The sequence below is a fragment of the Odocoileus virginianus genome, chromosome 26, assembly GCF_023699985.2.
Source record: "Odocoileus virginianus isolate 20LAN1187 ecotype Illinois chromosome 26, Ovbor_1.2, whole genome shotgun sequence".
NCBI lineage: Eukaryota > Metazoa > Chordata > Mammalia > Artiodactyla > Cervidae > Odocoileus > Odocoileus virginianus.
This window is the reverse complement of record NC_069699.1, coordinates 29,074,618-29,083,883: the sequence shown is the minus strand read 5'-3', so window position 1 is coordinate 29,083,883 and position 9,266 is coordinate 29,074,618.

Sequence of the window (9,266 nt, the reverse complement as noted above, 5' to 3'; positions counted from 1 at the left end):
TACATTGGCCCTATAAGCTAGATATTATTATCCTTGTTTTGGGTTGACAAAGAGATATGCAGAGAGCATGCGTCTCTGGTCATGCCTCTCTGCCTCTAGGTCATATGACTAGAAGTGGTTTAGCTGTTGGGATTTGAAGTCCATATATTTGATTCCAAAGATATAGTTCTTCCACTCTTGTCTATTCGGAACTTTTGTTTTCACATACGTATATTCATAAGTATCCCTGGTAGCTCAGATGGTAAAGAATATGCCTGCAAAGCAGGATACCCAGGTTCAATCCCTGAGTCAGGAAGATCCCCTGGAGAAGGGAATGGGTACCCATTGCAATATCCTTGCCTGGAGAATTCCATGGACAGAGAAGCCTAGCAGGCTACAGTTTATGGGGTCACAAAGAGTTGGACATGACTAACACACACACAGACACATATATTCATAAGAATAACTGACTTTTTGCACAGAGTTTTTTTCAGACACATTATCTCATTTGATGGTGTCGATTGTGTGAAGAGCTTAAGTGTGGCAGAGCAGAAGCATCAGGGCACCTACAAGTAGAGTGAATCACTGAAAACCATTCTGCCAAGCCTGTCCAATAACAAATGTGGGCTTTTCCCACAGTGCCACTGGGATGTCTTTTTCATTTTCCAATTCTGTAGACTTTGGGGCCAGTAACACTGCCCTCTTGCCCAAGTTGATTGGATTAAAGGTCAGTATCTATTTCAGGTTAGACTAATCAAATCTGACTGCCCTAACACCCTGGCCCTCCACTCGCCCTGCCCCCAGCCCAGGTATTTAGAGCTGGTACTTGAAAAGACTGTCGTTAGCTGCATGTATGTGTGTGTGTGTGTGTGTGTGTGTGTGTGTGTGTGTGTATGTGTGTGTGTCTCTGTGTGTTAGTCATTCAGTCATGTGCAACTCTGTGACCCCATGGACTGTAGCCTGCCAGGTTCCTCTGTTCATGGGATTTCCCACTCAAGAATAATCATGCCCTTGGTTAACTTAGAACTTCCCTTTGGAGCTCCCACAACTTCCTGGAGCCTATCAGGAAGTTTTTATTGCAGAAGGTATACCCCTCAGGTTCAATGGCATCTCTTATACTCTCCTTCCCCTGGAGAAGGAAATGGCAACCCACTCCAGTATTCTTGCCTGGAGAATTCCATGGACAGAGAAGCCTGGCGGGCTACAGTCCATGGGATCGCAAGAGTCAGATACGATTTAGCAACCCAACTTCCTGGGTTTGGTCCCATCACCATTCTCATCTCAGGGCAGCATCATTTATTTTCATGTCTGTGTTAAGAACTAGATCATGAGTTCCTTGATAGGCAGAACTGGATCTTATTCATCCTATATCCTCTATGTCTAGCACAAGGCTGGGCACAGAATACCCATTCACTAAAAGCGTATTGGCACATAATCCTGGCACAGTCTAGTATTTCACAGAAGAAGAGTTTGTATCACAAATAACTTCTTTGAAACACCGGTAATGCAGCCTAACCACCTACAGTGTCAATGGCCTATCTCTAGCTCAGGGAGATCTATTCAATTTCAGTAGTTTGAAAGTCATTTACGGATGGCTAGTTCCTCTGGGTGGTGCATTGGCCTTAATAACACCAAGGCCAGGGATTCGATAGCTATTTAGTTGAGAGTGCTTTGCTCCGTTGAGTGACCACAGGCTATATCTCCAATCTTGCTGGCTGTTTTTCAGATTCCTGCCATTTGTCACAAGTAACTGTAGACTCCAGACATAAAAATCCATCACCATGGCTAGGGAAAACTGCTCAGAGCCCATGTCTCTGACCAGAAAATAGAACATGCTCCTTTTAGGAGATGAACAGTGTATAAAAAGGATTTTTGCTATATAGAATAATACAGAAAAAGAATGAACATAGAGAAGTAGAGAAAATGGCTCAGACATATTCCTGCCAACAGGAGACAACCACTGTTAAAATGTGGACACTGATCTTTTTCTACACTTTTCATTGTTGTTGTGATCCTGTTTATGTCATTTAGTTTCCTAAATTTTTGGCAATTTTGTTAAATACATTATATCTAGAGCACTCTCCTAGGCCCCTAAAACTGTGTGACTATTATTTTAACCTATTGCTTAATATCACCTTCATATGACTATACTATAATAATCTTCATTGCTCACTTGTTGGAGATACCCATGGCATCTAAAATAAAAGAATGTAACAAAAAAGTGTTTCTGTGTTCTAGCCCTCTGATTCAGATTCAAAAGGTAGTCAAAATTATTTCTTTGGCCTAAATCAGCAAAAAACAACCAGCATGTAGAATTGGCTTTAGGGCGGAAACAAAAAAGCAGATAATTCCCTTCTACTCCTTGTTTGACAGATGAGCAAAATGAAGGTGCAGAAAATTCATGATTTTTCTTGGAGACTCAACACCAGGACAAAAATTCCACTGCAAACAATCCAGAGTTCTTTCCAGTGTGGTTCAGGACCATGCTGTGTCACAGAGAAATGAAGCCACTGAGATGGAAATATATTTCCTTTTCAGTAAAACAGTGTCAGGTATGTGTCGCTTATGCTTCTTACTGAACTCAGGTTCAGTGGCATCTCTTATACTCTCCTTTCCCTGGAGAAGAAAATGGCAGCCCACTCCAGTATTCTTGCCTGGAGAATTCCATGGACAGAGGAGCCCGGTGGGCTATAGTCCATGGGATTGCAAGAGTAGGACATGACTTAGCAACTAAACACCACTATATTCTCCTTTCCCTGCAATCTGCCACACTCTCCCATTCCCCATCATAAAAACTTATAACCAGTGTACAAAAAGGTGAAAACAAACATGCATGCAATGTATTTTATTCATCCCACTCATTCTATGGGAACAGAAATACCTCCATTAAACCCAGCTCATTTGTATGTGGATTTAGTCATATTTTATCTGTGAATGAAACTCAGATATGCATCCAATGACTTTTTTCTGTGATGAATTTTTCAGAGATAGAATAGCATGAAGGAGAAATAAAAGACTCAGATAAGAAAAAGGGTTCACCTGGGCTGGGGCACTCATGAGCAAAAATACAGGATCAAAGTATTTGTATTCTATTTGAGAATCATAAGCATGGAGCAAATGAAAAATAGCAGCCCTCATACATTACTTGCAGACATAATGTTCACGTTTATTTGTCTTGGCCGTCAGATTTTTCAGAGTGGGAATGTGACCATATGCTTCCCTTTCTAGGAACACAACCATTCCTAGTCAGTATGCTAGCTAGGGAGTATAAGATGGCTTTACAGCATATTTAATTCCATCCTTCACTTTGAAATGAAAATTGATGTCAGTCCCCCCCCATCCCTTCAAGCTGTTTTCCAAATGCTCAACTCCTCTGTCTTTCATCAAACTTCTCCCCAACTAATTTGTCAATGTCCTTTTACCTTCACAAATATTTTCTACTAAACTTAAGGTTCAAATGAACTCCTTTCTGTCTTACCTGCTGATTCCCTATAGTAATACTTTCATTAGTATTAGAAACCTAGGAATAGAAGGTCTCTGAAGAATTCCCAAGGAAGAACGGGTGATGCCCATGGTTCAAAGCAAACTCCATGAAAAGAGAAAGAGAAATGTTCCTTTACCTTTTATCAGCATCTCCCCAGGCAGGAAGAATATTAGTTTTTCATCTTAAGTAAAAGAGGACCTTTTAGCATTTCAAGTTCAAAAGACTTACTTTCCATGATTCCAAATGTAATTTCTTTGTACAGTGGTCAGAAAGAGGATGAAGCAGGAAGGAAGCATTCCAGAATCCAGCTAGGATATAGCCAAGTCAACAGTCTTGATTTACTGAGCATTTACTATATGCCATTCACTGGCTGAATTCTTCACATATATTATCTTTGTATCTTCATAAAACTCTCTAGCTAATTAGAATTGTTTTCTTTTAGATAAGAAGACTGAACTTCAGAGAGGCTAAAATGCTTGTCCATGCTCACACAGGTAGTCAGTGGCACGCCCACGATTCAGATCCAGATTGCTTTTGATCTTAGTGCTTATAACTACCAAGCAACATGGCTTTCTAGTAAAGCATCCAGAGAAGAGGTTGAACTGGCAGGAAGTGGCAACCAGGTTGAAGGATACAAAGTAGGAACGCGAGACAAAAGAAAACTGCAGAAATGACATGGGGAGAGTGGAAAGCCGTTGCCTCACCTTAGGTGGGCAGAAGGTTCAGAAACATACAGGGGACAGAATTATGTTCACAGAAGGTCAGCCCCCACTCCTTCAGCTTGAACTTGGCTCCCCTCTCACTGAGTGCTTGCTCATTCCAGACTCTCTCCTTTGTCATCTCTGACCAGGTTCTCTCCACAGCCTCCTATCATGTTCTTTCTCCCACTCTAACTCTTAGACTCCAAAATCACTTCGGATGGTGACTGCAGCCATGACATTAAAAGATGCTTGCTCCTTGGAAGAAAAGCTATGATCAACCTAGACAGCATATTAAAAAGCAGAGACATTACTTTGCCGACAAAGGTCCATCTAGTAAAAGCTATGACTTTTTTAATAGTCATGTATGGATGTGAGAGTTGGACCATAAAGAAAGCTGAGCAGCGAAGAATTGATGCTTTTGAACTGTGATGTTGGAGAAAACTCTTGAGAGTCCCTTGGACAACAAGGAGATCCAACCAGCCAATCCTAAAGGAAATCAGTCCTGAATACTCATTGGAAGGACTGATGCTGAAGCTGAAACTCCAATACTTTGGCCACCTGATGCAAAAAACTGACTCATTGGAAAAGACCCTTCTGCTGGGACAGATTGAAGGCAGGAGGAGAAGGGGATGACAGAGGATGAGATGGTTGGATGGCATCATCGACACAATGGACATGAGTTTGAGCAAGCTCTGGGAGTTGGTGATGGACAGGGAGGACTGGTGTGCTTCAGTCCATGAGGTTGCAAAGAGTCAGACATGACTGAGTGACTGAACTGAACTAACTCCAAATGTACTCAACTTTGGGTTCCTCCAAATATGCCCAGGTGGTGCTAGTGGTAAAAAAACCTGCCTGCCAATGCAGTGTAAGATCAGCATACATTGTTCTTATTTTAAACTTTGTATTATAGAAAACTTCAATCACATTTCAAAGTAGACTGTATCCTGAACACTTGTACACACATCACTCAGCTTTAACCACAACCAACTCATGCCTAATTTTGTTTTCTGTATATCTGTATCTACTTCTCCCCTTCTATTATTCTGAGTCAAACTGTATTTTTTGAATCATTTATTTATTTGATTAATGATGAAACTGCAGTTTGTAAAGGTACAGTAATTTCAGGCAAAGTTTAAGTGTTAAATCACTTTCATCCATCCATTCAAATAAACATATGTTTATTGAATATCTACTATGTCACCAGCCCTGGCAAGTGATAAGTAGTGAACAGGACATAGAGAGTTCCAACTTTCATGGAGCTTACCTTGTGAGGGTAGACAGAAGAAGGAATCGGACAAAAAATAATTGAATAAATACATGAGGGAGAAAATTTTGGACAATTAGTAAGTCTAAGAGGACAACAGAAAAGAGGAATAGACAGAGATTAGTGATGAGTCTTGGAAAGGAAGATCTCTCTAAGGAAGTGGTATCTTAGCCGAACCCGTGATCTTAGAGCATGGACTTTTGAAACAAGGAAACAATAGGGATAGAGATCCCAAAGTGGGAATAAGCTAGAATATTTGAGGATAAAGAAGGGGCTGGAATGGAATGTGAAATGTTAAAAGATAGTTGTCAGAAAAAGTGTAAAATTGTGCTCTCATTGCAGATATAAAATAAACACTTGGCAAGGATTTTACTTCAGTAACAAACTATGGAATGTGGCAAATGTAATGGTTCAAGGAACAATTCATAACAGCACAAATTTTTATGGAATAAAGGAATATCAAAATAAATATATATAAGAGAGAGGCAAAACTCACTTCTCTCACAAGTAAGAGGGGAGTCAGCTAAATTTACAGATAACATGGATTTGCATGTCTAGAGACAAAGATTATTTTTGCATTGCCAGATTACAGAGTTGTGAAATAACTTCCAGAGAATCAAAATCAGAGAACAAGGCGGGGTGTCATCTAGAGTTTGGATAATATATAGTTTTCCAATAGACACACTGCTATGTTTCCTCTATGGTCTGAGAGGGGGAGATAATAGTAGGAGAGAAGATAGTCAGGATCTACATACTGTATGGCCTCTGGACCATCTGATGACTTTAGGTTTTATTTTAAAGAAAACAAGAAATCTTGAGAGGGTTTTAAAGCCAGTAGAGGCGTGCTCTGTTTATCCATTTGATAAGGACCACTTTGACTGTTGAACTGCTATTGGGTGTGGAGACAACTGAGTGGCCGGAATGCAGTGTTAAAAAATAACATCATGACTCTCAGTCAGACATAAAATAAACACCTGTTACACACGTATTTAATTAATCAGTGAGGGAACCTGGCAGCTGACCCAGTAAGTGGTAGTGGTGGCTTGATCTAGGAGGTGGCAGTGAAAACAGAGAGAGAATTAAACTGCTTCAGGTTGAGTTGGAACTAGAAGAGCTGGCTCTTGTTTTTACCTGGAGTCTTGTTGCTAAGTGATACTCAAAGAGAAAAGGGTCTTGAACCTCCAGGGCTTGGAAAGGAGGGTAAGGACGAGAGGACCTTAGTCTTGGACAGAAAATTCGGGTGACTCAGGAAGAAAGATCAGATCTGGAGGCTAGACGTACCTGGTTTTCAACAGAAATGAAACAGAAGCTGAACCCTGAAACTGGCCTCTGTACCACATGGGATTGCGGTTGATAATTATCCTTGTTCATATGGAAGGGCTGGAAACTCCCTTACATTTACCCCATAACATAGTGCATCCAGATCTGCAGGGGTTATGGGACAAGAACGTATCTGCTGAAAGAGAAAAGGAGCTAAGTTTCCAATCCTCAAGGGTTCTTATGCAGAGTGGAAACACACCCTCATATCCCCTCCCCATCTCTACATACAGGCCCTCTGATCCAGGAATCTACTCACTACAACTGGCGGCAGGGGTCTAATTACTGGAGTCTTGGGTGGGGGGGGCTGCCTAAGGGAACTTACTCCATGACAATTACCATGCCCTTGTTTGACGGATGTGAAAATCAAGTCCTGAAAAGACTAAAAGATCTGCCTAGTATCACAAACGGGTGGTGACATCACTGGAAACCAGAGTCTGTGGATACTCCACAGGACTGTCTATCCTGAACCACACAGCCATCTCTTTCTGTTGCCATATAATTCAGAACATCAGGCTCATTTCCCTGTAGCAGCACTGTTGGAGAGCATTTCTACAATGAAGGAAGTGTTCCATAACTACAACGTCCAATACATTAGCTGCAGGCCACACACGGCAATGGACTGCTTGAAATGTGTCAGTAAGATGGGGGAACTGAATTTTTAATCGCACTTAATTTAAACTAAGTTTAAATAGCCACATGTGGCCAGTGGCTACTGTCCTGGAGCTCACAGTTTATTATCATAGCACACTGTACTTTCCCTCTACCCCTCTGAAACTCTTCCAAAAAATTACAGAGGAAGGAATAATCCCAAACACTTTTTACAAGGCCACTATCACCCTGATATCAAAACCAGACAAAGATATCAGAAAAAAAGATAGTTACAGGCTAATATAACTGACGAACAAAGACACAAAAATCCACAACAAAATACTAGCAAACAAATCCAACAACACATTAAAGGGATCACATACCATGATCAAGTGGGATTTATCCCAGGGATGCAAGGATTTTTCAATGTCTGAAAATCAGTGTGATATCCTACACTAACAAACTGAAGAACGAAAATCATATGATTATCTCGATAGACAAAGGGAAAGCTTTTGACAAAATTCAATATCCATTTATGATAAAAAAAACCACAATTCTTCATAAAGTGGGTAGAGAGGGAATCTATGTCAATATAATAAAGGCCAAATATGACAACCCTCAGCGAACATCATTCTCAGTGGTGAAAAACTGAAAGTATTTCCTCTAAGATCATGGAAAAGATATGGATGTCCACTCTCACCACTATTAATTCAATGTAGTTTTGGAAGTCCTAGCCATGATAATCAGAGAAGAAAAAGAAATATAAGGAATCCATGCTGGAAAAGAAGTAAAGCTGTCGCTGTTTGCAGATAACATGTTATTATACATAGAAAATTCTAAAGATGCTATCAGAAAACTATTAGAGTTTATCAGTGAATTTGGTAAAGTTGCAGGATACAAAATTAATACACAGAAATCTCTTGCATTCCTGTACACTAATAATGAATAATCAGAATGAGAAATCAAGGAAACACTCTCATTTACCATCAAATCAAAAAGAACAAAATACCTAGAAATAAAGCGATACTTTTCTTAACAGAACCATGTTGTAGACATTTGTCAATTACTTTTTGCCACCCCTCATGTTTGAACACTTTCCTTGTGTTTAAGGAACAATCTACTTTATGAGTTTACAACTCTCCAGACATACATTCCACCCCCCCCCCCCCCCAGTCTCACCTGTATCTAAATGCAGGTGTGTGCTGTGGTCTCTGCCAATCAGATGTGGACACCTGGTAGACTCTATCCTATTGAGATGGAGGCAGATACTTCCAGCTACCAAAAGAAGGTACAGTCAAAGGATTCAGATCAGGGTCAGACTTAGGCAGTGCAAATTACAAAGCCTCTGCCCAGGGGCATCAGCTGTGATGTCTCCACTGAAGCTGAAATGCTAAATAGTCTGGTCATTGTTCCTGGCTGAGTAGATACCAACTTTACTACTGGGCCACCCAGAGATGCAGTGAACCACCTAATATCCCTCACCAAATTCTGTCTCTGCTTAAACTAAATAGACAGAGTTCAAATATTTACAAATGAGAAGTCTAACTGGTAAACAAAAAATCTGCCCAGGAATTTCCAGCCAAGAGAGAAGATACTTCTATCAGTCAGGTAGGCTAGGTTGAGCTGCAGTAACAAGCAATTCAAAATCTCAGTGACTTACATCATTGAGGTTGATTTCTCATTTATGCTAGAATCACAGCTATTGTTGATGGGCTGAGTGTTCCATCTTTGTCTTCACTCCAAGATTCAGGCTTTCTGTGCAGCCCTTATCTGAAACATTGCTAATGTCATGAGAGAGACAAAAGAGAAAGATGTATTATAAGTCGTGAACTGACTCTTAATGTATCTTCTTGGAAGTGATACTTCTATCTGTGATTCATGGGCTGAAGCAAGTCATTTTGTCACTCTTGAGTTCAATAGGGCTGAGATA